This window comes from Mus pahari, chromosome X (assembly GCF_900095145.1).
Source record: "Mus pahari chromosome X, PAHARI_EIJ_v1.1, whole genome shotgun sequence".
NCBI classification, from domain to species: domain Eukaryota; kingdom Metazoa; phylum Chordata; class Mammalia; order Rodentia; family Muridae; genus Mus; species Mus pahari.
The window spans coordinates 64551181-64567313 of record NC_034613.1 but is presented as its reverse complement, the minus strand read 5'-3'; the positions used below and the strand labels follow the sequence as shown (position 1 = coordinate 64567313).

Sequence of the window (16133 nt, the reverse complement as noted above, 5' to 3'; positions counted from 1 at the left end):
CCTTCACATTCATTGGTGTGCCCACCGCTGAAAACATATCTACCTGACTCATAGTCATGTACAAGGTGATTCATCCCTCACTGCATAGTGTCTGGGACTCTAGAGCGTCTATCTTACTGGCCTGTTACAATCAGTCTGTTTCCTTCGGCTTAATTCACATGTCAAGAATCCCCTAATTAAGTTATTCTTCTCTTCTGCATCTACTGAGTCCTAGGATCCCTGGTAATCTCATTCTTTCTTAAAATATTACCTGTATACTGATAACTTCCAGCTATAGAGAATTGGGCTTCTGTCAGTGTTTCCCGGCTCATCCTCTCTAGCTGCTCACCAAGAATCTATACTTGGTTGCCTGGTAAGTTTTACAGCCTCATCAGATCTGAGATTGTGTGTTCCCGCGTACGCAGAAACACTTCGGACTGGGTCCGTACTGAAGGGCTTAAACATCCTAAAAGAGAATAGGCTGCGAAAGGAAAATGAATGCCCTGTCAATTCACTGATCAGAGCTCCCTCGTTTAATAATCGGACTTGCTTAAGTACAAGGAAAGATTCCCAGCCCGCCCTTGAGTCCCTTTGAAGATGCAGCAGAGGTCCAATGGTAGGTGGGTCCAAGGATCTAGGCGGTCCGAATGATAGTGGGCGGTCCGAGGGATTGTGGGAGGAGACGACATAGGTGGGTCCAAGGATCAAGGCGGTCCGACAATGCTGCATTCTGGAAGATCTGGGGAGGTCTTCTCAGTAGAAATTCTGTGCGCCTGTAGGGGGTGCAATATAATGTTTAGGGGGAGAGTGATTAGTGGAGGTGGGAGACTCCAACATGAGATATTTTCCAGGATGTTGACTCTCAAACCTGTTTGCTTCCATCTTTTTCCTTATCTTCTAAAGGCAATTTCATCTTTTAGGTTGTCTGGGCAAATATATATATATATATTTGAACAGCCATGATTGTTCACCCCAACAATCTGAAAGTACAGTCAGCAATACTTCTAAAACTATCCACGATGTAACTAGTTCTCACTACATCATGTTAATAGAAACTGATAGCTGTTGACTTAGCTCCAAAGGATGTAGAAGAGAATACTCCTAACTGGTCCCTGTTCTGCCTCTGCTTGTCGAGACAAAGTCAGACCATACAACTCCTTTATTCCAAAACCATGTTGAAATGGAAACTTAAGGATTCCTGGGTAAGTGAGTTGTTTTGCCAAAGCAAGCTCATGAAAGGACTCAACATGAAATACAAAACTGCTAACAACACCCATGTACTGGTTCATCTTATATGCTATAGTTGAGCTTCATTTGTTGAAACTCACTAGAGAGAAATGCACCAAAAACCTTTTGGTGGTGTGCTAGCAGCTTCTTTCAGATTCCTTGGACTTGGGCTGGGAATCTTGCTAAGACAGACTCACATGCTGAGGCAAGACACATGGTGAGGCACGATGTTTGGAAGGACTATAAATAGGACACATTGAACAGTGACCGGGTTTGGCTTGGCTTGCTTGTAGAGCTAGTAGCGCCAATGCTTCTTAGCCTTAAGTCTTCACTGATCTTCACTTAGCTGAGAAAGGCAAGACAGAGAACTTCCGCTGTTCCAGCTGGTCCAAATTGCTCCTGCTGACCCCTACTGACTTGGCTGAGGCCTGGCTGTTTCTGCTAGGTCTTGCCACCACTGCTGCTATCCCAACACTACTGAACTGGTTTGCTGGTATATTTCTGCACTGCTGAATCCTGTGAACTGAACTGATTTCCTGGCAACACAGATGGAATTTGCTCCAAAGAACAACTTCTAAAGGGGTCCACTTCCCCGGTATCCTAATAACCTTTCTGGTGGACTTCTGATCGGTGGTGGGCTGAAGGGAGGTTAAAGTGTTTAAGAATCATCATTAAAGTAGGATTGAGATAAAAAATTTAAGCTATACCATAGTTCTTAGAACTAAATGCCAAAGTATTACAACCCATTAAGCCCAACTAGATCAGATTCAATTTCTACTTGGAATTCATGGCCAGTCAGTCACTTCTTTGCTCCATTCAGGTCAGCCACGTTCGTGGCTTGCTTTTTAAGGAAAACATATTTTTTATTAAATTTGTTTAGGTGGGGAAGAGTGCATGCTGTATGTAGAGCCTGGGAAGGTCAAAGGACAACAAAAAGCAAAACTAGTGGAGCCAAAGTTGGGCTTCATGTGATAAGAAAGAAGGGGTGTTGTTTATAGCACAGGCATTCACCAGTGTCCCCCACATACTGCAATAGTGAAAATAATGCCATTCACTTTTTCTGTAGACAGTCTCAAAAGCACAGGATAGCCTCCACTTACCAGGAACAGGGTTCTAGGCACAGCTAGTTTATGCAGTGTTTAGGATCAAAACAGGGCTTGATGTTGGCTAGGCATGCACCCTACCAACGAATCTACATGCTCCATCCCCAAAACAGTCCTATTAATAACAGATTTCACTTTATTTTATTCACTTTGAGTTAGCAATCTACTTCTGTGTTTGGGACATGCCCTGACCTGTGGTTAATGTAGTGTTTGAGTTTCTGTTAGAGAAAACTGATTTTGCCTTTGAAGTGGATAGCAATTACACATAGCTTCTTGGTTAACAATGGAAGCCTCTGTCCATTTACCAGATTCAGTGCTGAGACCCCATCTAGCTTGAACCTGTGTAGGCCCTGTGCATATTGTCAGTCATTGTGAATTCTTATGTGCACGATTCTTGCTGTGTCTTAGAGATAGTAGATTTCACTTTTTAAACAGAAAAGTAAAGTTGGAGATGCTCAGTGATTGACTTGGCATGCAAAAGGGTTTGCACCGACGAATGAATGAATGAATGAATGAATGAATGGACTGGGCAAGTATTTTTTGTAAATAAAAAAACATGAAACATTAAAGTAATGGATAATGTTTCTGAAGCATCTTCTTTTAGAAAACCACAGTTGCTTTGGTTTCAAGACACTACAGATACTGGCATGAGTACAGGTTAGGGTTTCAAAACCATTACATAATTTGGGTAACTTGCTTATATTCAGCTCTAGTTTTAGGTCAACATGATTAATAGTCTTGCCATTGAAAATAACTGAGAGTGGAAAAAAGATTTGGTTTGCAGGACAGTGTCAATTGAAGAACAATATGATCATAATTTCAAATATATTGTATTTCTTGGTGCTAACTTTATTTTATTTTTTTTTTAAGATTTATTTATTTATTATATGTAAGTACACTGTAGCTGTCCTCAGACACCCCAGAAAAGGGAGTCAGATCTTGTTAAGGATGGTTGTGACCCACCATGTGGTTGCTGGGATTTGAACTCGGCACCTTAGGAAGAGCAGTCGCATGCTCTTACCCGCTGAGCCATCTCACCAGCCCTTGGTGCTAACTTTAAATGGTGGGGGGACAGCTTTGCGACACAATAAGACACAAATAATATATCTTCAGTCATACAATGCAACCATACCAATAATATAATAAAGGGGTTTTAAGACTCATCCCACGTTCAAAAATTTGGTGACAACACAACTTGTCTTTCCTTAGGACGTAGAAATTCCCACTTGTGGATTAAAAGCTCAGGAGGTACTTGGCAAATTGGGAAAATCCTTTCACCATTCAACAGCTTTGCTAACCACAGGCACTCTGGGAAAGGTAGCTGTGCGCCTGGTCCTCACCCTGTGGTTCAGTACTGTCAGCGTCAGTTATTTCTCTGAGGACTCTGAGAAAATTTAGGCCAGATACTACTCTCTACTTCACACCTACTAAATATGAAAGTCTGATGGATATGGGGTGCAATTTGAGTGCTTAAGGAGAGAGAGCTCCTAGTGATTCTGAAACACTATAGTCTGACTCCAGGATACTATAGAGCAGTGCTCCTGGACTCTTACTTAGCTCTTGGTAAAGAATGTAAACACCAGGATTGTATTTAGAATCAATATGTTCCCAGGCAGTATACTGGGTATGGACAACATCATTTTATATGTAAATGGCTTTAATGTGTTTACCTAGAGCAGTCTTTGCTGGCATGATGTCATGTGCCTGTAATCCCAGAACTCCAGAGGATGATGAATGAGGATTGCCAAAAGATAAAGGCTGGTTTGGCCTACACAGTGTTTCCAAAACTAGGACTTCATAGTAAGACCTTTACTTAATTAGTAATTCATTCATTGATTGACTAATTAATTAACTAATTAATTTTAAAAATCTCGACTGTATTTACAACATTGCTAGAGTTAGATCCCAAGGCCTTGAGCGTTATAGGTAAGTGCTGGACCACAGGGCTACACCCCTAGCCCCTCAACTTTATCCATTGGCCCCAAACTCAAAATCCTTGTATCCTGCTTGCTGAGCAGCAGATTTATAGCCATATGCCAACATGCTCAAACTTTATTCTTGAACCTCATATATTAAAGTAATTCATTACTCCAAAGAAAGGCACCACAAACATGCAAGGAAGGACAAGACAGGCATGTCGCTAGTTCAGTCGCACAATACTTGCCTAGCAAGGGGTCATAGCCCCAGTACCTCAAACTAAAAGGTACAACGCTAATCTATATTGTATGAGAAAATATTGCAAAGCCTACGGAGATATCTGTGAGAAAGTCATAGTTGCATATGTCCTCATCACAGCACTGGGGAGGCAGAGGCAGTCAGATCTATGTGAATTGGAGGCCAGCCTGGTCCACAAAGCAAGTTCCAGTCCAGTCAAGGTTACGCAGAGAAAGACTTGTTTCAAAAAGCCAAAAATAAAATTGTATTTATAAATTATAAGAATCTTCATAGATCAATTTTAAAAAATAAAACTAACCCAATTAAAAAAAAAAGATATAGTGGTATATGCTTTCAATACCTGGGCTTAAAGACTGAAGCAAAAATGTTGAGAATTCAAGATAAACCTGGACTGCATCATGTGATCCCATCACAAAAAATAACAATGACAAAATAAAGCTAAATACAATGTCTCAGAGAATGTCCAACACTCAGAGTGACGGCTTATGTGAACTATGCACTTGGATCAATAATAACATGTCAATATTGTCTCCTTAACCATAACAAATAGATAGCATTATGACATGTCCTTAATGAAAGAGAAATTCTGCATTGTATGGTATATGCATGAGAACAACACTACCTGACATGTCTGCTTCGCGTGTACTAACATAGCCATAATTGAAAGAGAGAATAATAGATGTTAATGAGGAAGTGAAGAAACTGAATGTAGGCATACATTCTTTGCAACCTATATTTAATATGGGTTCAACCTGTCCTCTAGCCCACCATCCAACAAAGGTAGTGAAAAAGTTATTAGTGCTTCTAAAACCAGTACTCCATAGTAAGACCTTTAATTAAGTACTAATTGATTGATTGATTAATTTATTAACTAATTAATTAAAAAACAGTTTTGACTGTATTTACAGCATTGCTAGCGATAAAGCCCAAAAAGTTATTAGGATATGTTCAGCAGTAGATCTTTAGGGGTGAGTTCGATCTCCCTGGGCAGCAGTTCAGTCCCATAGAAAACACTGAATAAGACTTAGCAACTGCAGACCAATCCTCTAGGGAGGCAGACCAGGCACAAACCAGCAGCTAGAGGACTGGTCCTTTCAGCAAACAGATACTAGGCTGTACTTCAATCCTGAAAAAACCTTCAGGCTCATCAACCCTCCTGAGGCACGGCCATGGAAGTGGCAACTGTCACAGGAACTTCACAAGCAGTTCTTGGGCAAGTTCTTTCAATGTAGGAGTTACCACAAGTTGACCTCAACAAACTATGTAAGGCAAATCAATACATGCATGTCTTTAGGGAAGAATAGTAAAGTGGAGCAAGTTACACCAAAGCTCAGTGCTCGTCTGCCACTGTCTGTGGGGTCATATTTATACTCCTTTATCCTGGTCCTTTCATGTGTCTGCTATATCAAAACATCCTTTCACATGTGTCTGCTTCAGGAAAACAGTCTTTAACGTGTTTGCTTTAGCAAGACATCCTTTCACTTCTGTGCCCCAGCAAAATATCATTTGACATAACTAACATTCCAAAGAACTATAAGCTTCCACTTCAACTGAACCATTCAAGTTTTGCTGATAGAAATAAGGGTTCAGCTGCTTTGAAACCCAGTTTGGGGGCAAGGAGATAGTTCAGTGAGTAGTGCTTCTTGTGCAAGTTATAAGGACTTGAGTTCTATCCCCATCACACATGTTAAGCACTAAGTATGGGAGAAAGTGAATTAAAATCACAAACACTCAGAAGTTTGTACATAAGTACTTATAAGAGCATATTTGTGATAGTCAAATGTCTATTCTCCACTGATGAATTCATAAACTACAGGATGAGGTTTAGGTATGAAAAGGAATGCTATAACATAGACTGACCTTTGAAACATGCTAAATGAAAGTAGCCAATTTTAAAAGACCAGGTTTGGTAGGCATCCAGTTGTATTCAATAGATATATCCACAGAGCCAGAAGGCTCATAGGGAGGCATTGGCGGGGGGCGGGGGGGAAGAGAAGAGGTAGAGTGATTGGTAATGGAAATAAAGTGGCTTTGCTCAGGCCAGGTGAAGAAAATCACTGCAAAATGAAACAGTGCTGCTACCTAACAGTTTGCATGTACAAAAGACCATTGAGTAAAAAGCAAATTTTAAAGTGAGCATAGTGGCACAGACCTACAATCTCAACACTTGGGGGAATTATAGCAATAGGATGAAGAAATGAAGTGAAACCTTTGCTTTCTAGGAAGCTTGAGGCCCGTCTGGGCTACACGAGACCCTATGTGAAAACAAAATAAAACAAAGTGGAACAAAAAGATGAATTTTATTGCATGTAGATTAGAGATCAAAATGATGTGAAAATACATTACTAGGGAACTGTCCTGGAAGTTTGAGCTGTTTCATTTATCAGTTTGTGAAGCAATGCATAGATAGGATTGCATTTTTTAAAGTGAACCTCCACAAATTATATGTATTGCTTAATATTCTGTTGAGAACTGGAATGTGATGCTTCCGTTCTCATAAGTAAATATTTATCTCTTTCATTCTTTCAGCTATGTATCTTAAGGAGGAAATGGATAAAAGCACATATTAATAAATAAACACCATCCAGTATATATTTTTATAAAATAAATCAGAACCTGACTCTTCACTGGAACATCTTAAAATAGGCCAGTCAGCATTAAGGCATGGATCCTACCCCTTGCTGAGGAATCATGGAGAGTTGATGGCTTCTGAGGAGGAAGAGTTATTTTTCTCTAAATATGCAGTCACTACTAGGTCAACCACAATCCACTGACTGGCCCCATACCTAGGAATATGTGGGCAATACAAATTGGACTTAATCAAAAAGTAAAAATAAAGAGATATTATGAAGTTAGGAGAGTAGGGTATGGGAGGCTTGGTCAAAGTTGGGGATTGAGAATGAATATGATCAAAATACAAGATATAAAATTCTCAGAGAATTACTAAAATGTTATGGCTTTTTTAAACATCATAAGCCATTTTTCTAGATTACTCAAGACTCTTATAACAACCTGTTCATCCTATTAGCTTACTTCTGTTCAGAAACTTGCCTGTCCAACTTCTACCTAATCTCTGATCTTTTGATGTTATAGGTTATATAACTACAACTATCTACATCTCATGTAGCAGTTGTCTATTGAGTTGATCCACCAACTGAGTTCCAGGCAGAAGGACATGACTGTCAGTGTGACAATCTCCTACTGTAGGGGTCTTACTTAGGATATTGTCTCTCTGAAGAGACACTATGACCAATTCTTATAAAGGAAACATTTCATTCGAACTAGCTTATAGTTCAGAGGTTTAGTACAGTATCATGGCAGGAAGCATGGTGGCATGTAGGCAGATATGGTGATCGGAAGGAGCTGAAAATTCTACATCTGGATCCACAGGTAGCAGGAAGAGACTGTCACACTGGGTCTGACAAAAGCATCTGAGAGACTTGAAGGCCTACCCAACTGTAACACATTTTATCCAACAAGACCACACCTAGTCCAACAACGCCACACCTTCTAATTGGGCCACTGCCTAAAGGCCAGTGGAGGCTATTTTCACTTAAACCATCACAATAGGCTAGCGAAAATTGGAATTGTAATTCTATGTTTAAATGGATTGGAAGATCCCACTTTCTTCTGAGAACACCTTCTATTACTGCCACAATGACTAGCAGTTCCTGGAGGCATTATGAAAACTTGCTTGTCCTTAGAGACAAAAAACAAAACTCAGTGAAATGGAAACTTAAGGGTTCTTTGGAAAGTTGGTTGGATGGTGTTTTGTTGGGGCAAACATGTAAAGCAACATTTCGTTAAAGTAGACACGGGTGGAAGGTTAAGGTAGACTTGTGAAGAAACATTTTGCTGGAGCAGATACAGGAAAGAGGATGTTCTGCTAAAGTAAGCACATGAAAGGACTCATAATGAAGGATTCCTTGCTAACAACATGTATGTATTGGTGTGCCTTACGTTGCGTAGGTGAGCTGCATTTGTCAGGACTCCATAGAAACTAAAGTACCAAAAAAACTTCTGGTGGTATGCTGCAGTTTCTTGCCATATCTGGGGACTCTGGCTCATTGGATGCACATACTGAGGCAAGAGCCACGCTAAGACAAGACATGTGCTGAGCAAGACCCATGCTGAGGCAAGGCATGTGGAGGACCAGTGATGTTTGGAGGGTAGAAATAGGACTCCACAGAGTGACAGAGACAGAGCTTAGCTTGCTGGTACATCTAGCTGTGCAATGCTTCTGGGTCTCGAGTATTCACTGATCTTTGCTTCCCTGAGAGAGGCACAGACCAGAAATTCTCTGGCATCCCTCTGGGTCCCTCCTGCTGACTTGTGCCAAGTCTGAGGCCTTGGCTGTCTCTGTTAGGTCACATCATCACTGTGGCTAACCCGACTTTACCAGTCCGGACTGCTGGTATATCCATGACATGTTTGCGAATGGATTGAGCTGTAACTGCCTCCTAACCTGCGAAATGAACTGCCCGATTTCCAGAAAACACAAGTGGGAGTTGCTCCAAAGAACCTTTCTAAACAGGTCCACCTTCCCTTTATCCTTTCTTTTCCACTACCTCTGGTGGGTGGTGGGCTACAAGTGAATTAAAGCATATAAGAACCATCATTAAAAATAAGGTTTGAAAAACTGAAAGTTACAACTAAGAGCTAACTCAAAAGTTCCACCAACATCTTTGTTTCTGGTTAAGCCTGGCACATGGAGGCTGAGGCTGCAGCTTGCATGAGGGTGGGTGTAGAGTGTTTGCCTGGTATGTGCTAGACTCTGGGGTAGCAGCAGTAGTTGCTCCGTAACCTAGCAAACTTCTGTTCTTTTTATTTTATGGATGCTAGTTATGAAATTTTATTGCTGGATCTGCTCAGCCTTAAACAGCTCTGCTCAACTCTGGATATAGCATGTGGAGCTGTAACCAACATTTACTCCGTTTCCTCCTTCTTTGTATTTAATGGATTCCAGGAGGCCTGATCTCTTGCCAGTGTTTTCTTTGTGATTTCATCCAGTGGCTGTCAGGCAGACAGAATTCATTTCTTAGACTCTCTGATTCTCATTCTCTCCCCCCAACGTTTCTCTGTCTTCCCAAGATTTATTAATATCATGAACTTAGAAAATTATACAGTGTGTAATTTTTCTTAAAAGAAACTTGGGTTTCTGAGATAAGATCTTCACTATTTGAATTCATTGTTGGGATAAATTTTAGGCAAAGTAAGCAGCAACTTGTAACCATTCACCCTCCTTTACATTTTTCTTTCGTTCCTTCTGGAAACTTCCTGTTAGTCACAGCGGTTCTGGGCTGTTTTTAGCTTAAGCTTTTCCAGCCAGTGTCCAGTTCTATTATTTAAAGTAAGTAAGATCATCTTTGATATCTGACCCTAAGTGAACTCAAAGGTTGTGTACAGTAACTGCTCTTTGTTCAAAGGGCTTTGTGTTTCCAGAAACTCAGACTTCAAGCAGTTTTAGCACAGGGTACATTTTTATAATGTGTTGTACCCTTTGATCATCCTCCTGTGTGTGTTTGACAAACACAGAAGTAATATTGGTATCCCAGAGGACATTTCTCCCTTAAATTAATTGTAGGATTTCTCCCCCTTTAAAGGAATCTGATTCATTATTTGGTGAATTCTAGTGTGTTTGGCCCATTTGTGTAATAATAAATCAGAAATAGGAAACCTGATTCTCCAGACAAAGAAAATAAGATAGCTTGTTCATATGCCTGTGGAAAAACACCCAGCATATTTCTCAATAAGCTACATTATATTAAAAGGGAGGATCATAATTTTCCATGTGCCCCAGTTATATATATTAAAATTAACTACCTTGCTCTTGGGTTCATTGCATATTACTCAGGAGGGAAGGTGGAGGTACCATGGGATGATAAATTGACCTTACAAGGTCACTACCCCTTTCCTGAAACCATGTACTGTTGCCATGGTGGCCAAATGGTGGCCATTTTTGCTTTCCCCTTTTGAAAAACTGAACCTTGATTCTGAGAAATTTTCCCTCCCTGCATTCATCTGGCTTATTTCTCCATTTTAATGTTTTTCTTTCTTTCTTTTTTTCGAGACAAGATTTCTCTGTATAGCCCTGGCTGTCCTGGAACTCACTTTGTAGACCAGGCTGGCCTTGAACTCAGAAATCCGCCTGCCTCTGCCTCCTGAGTGCTGTGATTAAAGGCATGCGCCACCACACCCAGCTTATTTTCATTTTACTTTTGTTTGAGACAGAGTCTCATGTAGTGCAGGCTAGCCCCAGTTTGCTATGTATCTAAGGGTGGCCTTGAATATCTGTCTGATATTGCTACATACACCTCCCAAGTTCTGTGATTACAGTTTTTGGCCATAACAGCTTATTTCAGTTTTTCCATCTTTGAGCAAACTTGGAGTATTGGAGTTCCTCAGGGTACAGCATATACCTTAGCTTATTTCATCATTCTCAATATAATCAAGTGGCAATGACACTTCCATACATCACTATTCTGAACCCAAAACTTGACTGCCATGTACATCTCCTAATACCAATAATCCAGGATCACAGAGTGGGTTCAAGACGTGTAGCAGCATCCCTAAGTTCCTCATTATCCTTAGGTGATGCACATTCAGGCAAAGGTGCCATTATCTGGTGAGTGGATCAAGCAAGGAAAGCAGAAGCTCTGCTCAGTGTTCAAGATCTTTCACTGACTTCAGTTTACCAATAAATCTAATTTGTCTGTAATACTTCCATCAAGTCCAGGTATTTATTTCTCTCCTCATCTATTGCTAGGACTCTGGAGCAAGGCAAGAAGCAGCACTGCCACTAGAAGATCCATGCTCAGTCCCATAGTCCAGTTGGAACTGAAGGATATTTGTCATTTTTGCACATGAAAACTATGCAGTGGTTTCTTCTTGCTTTGTAAGAAAGAAACCTATGTTGGTTGAAACTGTAAACATGACAGGATCTAGAGTCATCCAGGAAACACATCTCTGGGCATATATGTGAGAAAACTTCCAGAAATGTTTAAGTGAACAGAGAATAGCCACCCCAAATGTGAGAGGCAGGATTCTATATGCTGGAGCCTTCTGCTGAATAAAAAGGAGAATGTGATCTGGGCTCCTGCCTTCATCATTGTCCACTTAGGACTTATGGATTCAATGTGACCAGCCACATCATATTGTCAATGTCATAAAAACATCTATCCCAGTTCTGAACCATGGAAATGCTGCAACTTCTTGAGGTGTAATTTGTTTTGTTCTGAATTATAATGTAACTATCTGTGTTTTCAGGTGATCTTAGGTGACCCCTGTTAAAGAATCCTTAGACATGCTGCCAAAGGGGTCACAACCCAGAGGTTGAGAACCACTGTTCTGCTGGAGAGATGGCTCAGTGGTTAAGAGCACTGACTGCTCCTCCAGAGGTCCTCAATTCAAATCCCAGCAACCACATGGTGGCTCACAGCCATCTGTAATGAGATCAGATGCCCTCCTCTGGTGTGTCTGAAAACAGCTACAATGCACTTACATATAATAAATAAATNNTTAAAAAAAAAAAAAAAGGCCAGGTGGTGGTGGCACACGCCTTTAATCTCAGCACTTGGGAGGCAGAGGCAGGCAGAATTCTGAGTTCAAGGCCAGCCTGGTCTACAGAGTGAGTTCCGGGACAGCCAGGGCTACACAGAGAAACCTTGTCTCAAAAAAAACAAAAAACGAAAACAAAACAAGAGAGAGAGAGAGAGAGAGAGAGAGAGAGAGAGAGAGAGAGCAGAGTTTAAACTGAGTTGAATGTCTAGTGTCAAAATTATTTTTCTTTTTCTTATATTATTTATATTGTCATTGTACTTTAAAAGACAAATTGCCTGTGACCTGTCTTTGAATGTATATATATATATATATATATATATATATATATATATATATATATCCTAACAATACAAAAAAAGAATGTTGGCTGCAGGGAACATTAAGACAATCCCTCACCCAAGACCAAATTTATCCCTAGATTACTCAGAGTTTAAAATAAATAAGAGGGAAATTGTTCTAGGCATGTAACCAAATCCTGTCCGAGGACTGTCTCCCACTAGAACAGGTGTGCCTTCAATGGTCTTTTATTGCTCGTTTTATCTTCCTCTTGTTCTATTGTCCCCTAGAGTCAGCAGCTGTGACCACTGTTTGGTCTCTATAGCAGCCAGATTCTTTTCTCTTTAGTTTTAAAGCAATCTCATTTTCCTAATGTCTTCATATTGCTGATATTGACTGCTTTGCAGTGTATACTGCAGTGGCTAGTAGACTCAGGACTTCTATTGAGCGTAGTTCCATACACACCACACTATATGTACTGTTTTTATAAGACTCCAGAGTCCTAACATTTTAAAAGCCTTGTTGTCTAGTGATTTGGAATGAATGACCCATGACCTCAAAGGAGAGAGGCTGCTTAATGTTTGTTTCTCTAAGCCTGACATACACTCTCTTCCTAGAAATCCAGTCTTTAGGCATTTAAAATCTATTTAGTAGACTGCAGATGGGGCACCGTTGAAAAATATTTGCCTGGCATACTCAAGGTCCTGGTTTTCATCCTCAGCACATAAAAACAAAAACACACCCTATGTTGAACAACTACTATGTTCAAAATATTATAGTATTTGTTGGGTTGTGGTGATGCACACCTTTAAGCCAAGCACTCAGGACCCAGATGCAGGTGGATTTCTGTAAGTTTGAGGCCAGCCCGGTGTACAAAATGAGTTCCAGGACAGCCAGGGAAATACAGAAAACCTTGTCTTGAAAACCATATATACATTCATGAAGACATGGAGATGATTAACATGCAGTGCCTGCCTTTTACATTTAACTCTCTATGCAACAGAAGATAATTTTGAGCTTCTAAACATCCTGCTCTATATCATAACTGCTGAGAATACAAAAATGCACCACCATGTCTATAATGCAGGGCCAGGAAGGGAACCAAGAGGGGAGCACTCTACCAACAAAATACATCCCCAGCCTTTGTTCTTTCTCTTTTTGATTGACTTTCCATTTTTTTTTCAAGTTTTTCTTAAACTTGATCTGTATCAAACCATACCTGATAGTACTACTTTTATACTTCTGCTTTTCCCACCTTACAAAACAGACATGTCAACTCATCTCAAAGTTTAAATGAGATTGCAGGCCTCCTGGGGAGAAAACAGGGGATCATAGGAAATTTGGTGCAGATATTAAGAAAAATTCATTATGCTAAGTATGCTGAATTTTGGTAAGGACAAATAGTTTCTATTGCCTTGGATTTAATAAAATATTGATGCAACTAAACTGTCATTTGTTACCTCATAGCATATAACTATAAGTTTTATGATAGATAATTATGCAATCATTTAGGAAATTTTCACTGGCATTGTTTAAAATGAATTCCTTTCATTCCCATCCAGTATTTTATACGAACTGTATTACTTCACACTAAAGTTTACTAAAAATGCAGAGTATGATTTCATCTGAACAATATGTGACATGCAGATATATGAGATCATTTTGTAAATAAAAATAAATAAAATCCCCTTTTCTCATTTAAAAATACATTCCCAATAATAATGTAGTTTTATTAAGTATAAGGTTTTGTAACAGAATCATTGAGTTGAACTAATTGTGTTATGATGGCTACAATGAAAACAGTCAGGTGATAGTCTCGGGGCATAACAGTAATAGGAAATAAACATTTTTACAACATAAGTTTTTACATGCTATTATTGAAAATATTAGGAGGCAATAAAAAAGACTTTAAAAAGTGAGAATACAGAGTGGGGAAAATGGCCACGCTGCAGGAGAGTAAAGTCAAAGTGGATGTTGAGTTGAAATTAAACAAAAATGAACTGAAGAAGAGTCTGAAAGCTGAGGAGAAACTAGAAGAGGAAGAGGCCAAGCAGAAAGAGCTCAGTGAGAAACAGCTATACCAGACCACTGCTGCTGCCACCGCCAACCACACTGCTGACATTGGTGTGGGTGCGGAGGAGGAGGAGACTCTGGACCCAAATCAATATTACAAGATCCAAAGTCCAGCAGCTGAAGGTCAGTGGGGAGGACTCATACCCACACAAGTACCATGTGGACATCTCACTCACTCAGTTCATTCAATACAGTCACCTGAAGCCTGGGAACCACCTAACTAACGTCACCTTAGAAGTGGCAGGTCTCTNGGGGAAAATTTATCTTCTATGACCTTCGAGGAGAGGAGGTCAAGTTACAAGTCATGGCCAACTCCAGGAATTATATGTCAGAGGAAGAATGTGTTCATATCAATAAAAAACTGCACAAAGGAGACATAATTGGAGTTGAGGGGAATCCNGGGAAAACCAAGAATGGCGACCTGAGCACCATCCCCCAGATCATACTCCTGTCCCCCTGCTTGCACATGTGCCTCAGCTTCACTTTGGCCTTCAGAGANAAGGAAACAAGGTATCTTCAGAGATACTTGGACTTGATACTGAAAGAGTTTGTGAGGCAGAAATTTGTCATCTTCTCTAAAGAACATCACAGATATAAGAAGTTTCTTGGATGAGTTGGGATCCCTGGACATTGGAACTCCCATGATGAACATCATCCCTGGGGGAGCTTCGGCCAAGCCTTTCATCACCTATCACAATGAGCAGGAAAATGAGCTTATGTATGAGAATTGCTCCAGAACTCTACCACAAGATGCTGGCTGTTGGTGCCATTGACCGGGTTTATGAAATTGGGCACCAGTTCTGGAGTGAAGGGATTGATTTGACTCACCACCTGTGAGTTGTACATGGTCTATGGTCATGACCTCATGGAAATCACAGAGAAGATGCTGTTAGGGATGGTGAAAAGCATTACAAGATCACTGCCACCCAGACAGGCCAGAAGTCCAAGCCTGTGAAACTGACTTCACTCCACCCTTCGGAAGAATCAGCATGGTAGAAGTGTTTGAGAAAGCCCTAGGTATGAAGCTGCCAGAAACCAGGCTCTTTGAAATGGAAGAAACTTGAAAAATTCTTGATATTTCTGTAGCAAAAGCTGTTGAATGCCCCCCACCTAGGACCACAGCCAAGCTCCTTGCTAAGNTAGGTGGANCATTCCTTGAAGTGACATGCATCAGTCCTACATTNATCTGTGATCGCCCACAGATTATGAGTCCTTTGGCCAAGTGGCACCACTCCAAAGAGGGTTTAACTGAGCACTTTGAGCTGTTTGTCCTAAGAAGGAAGTATGCAATGCCTACACTAAGCTGAATGATCCCATATGGCAGCAATAGCTGTTTGAAGAACAAGCCAAAGCCCAGGCTGCTGGTGATGAGGCCATGTTCATAGATGAGAACTTCGGCACTGCCCTGGAATATGGGCTNCNCCCAACAGCTGGCTGGGGCATGGGTATAGGGCGACTCACCATGCTTGTCACAGATTCCAACAAAATCAAGGGAGCACTTCTGTTTCCTGCGATGAAGCCGGAAGACAAGAAGGAAACTGCAACAGCCACTGAAACCCCAGAAAGCANAGANACCAGACCCTGTGTCTAGAAGATACATGCAACTGTGGCGTCTGCATCTCAGAAGATCTGGTCTGAGGGAGCGATTCCTGTGTGGAACCGTCCATCTGGCCACTGCAGTGCAACCACCACAAGAGAGAAGACCAAAGTGTGGATACTTTGATCCTTCTTAGAAGGGGG

At 40.7% G+C, this 16133-nt stretch overlaps 1 pseudogene; it reads left to right on the top strand.

Annotated features, from left to right (window-relative positions):
* Positions 1–14257: 14257 nt before the first annotated feature.
* On the top strand, positions 14258–15984 carry LOC110314350 (annotated as a pseudogene).
* The last annotated feature ends 149 nt before the right edge of the window (positions 15985–16133 follow it).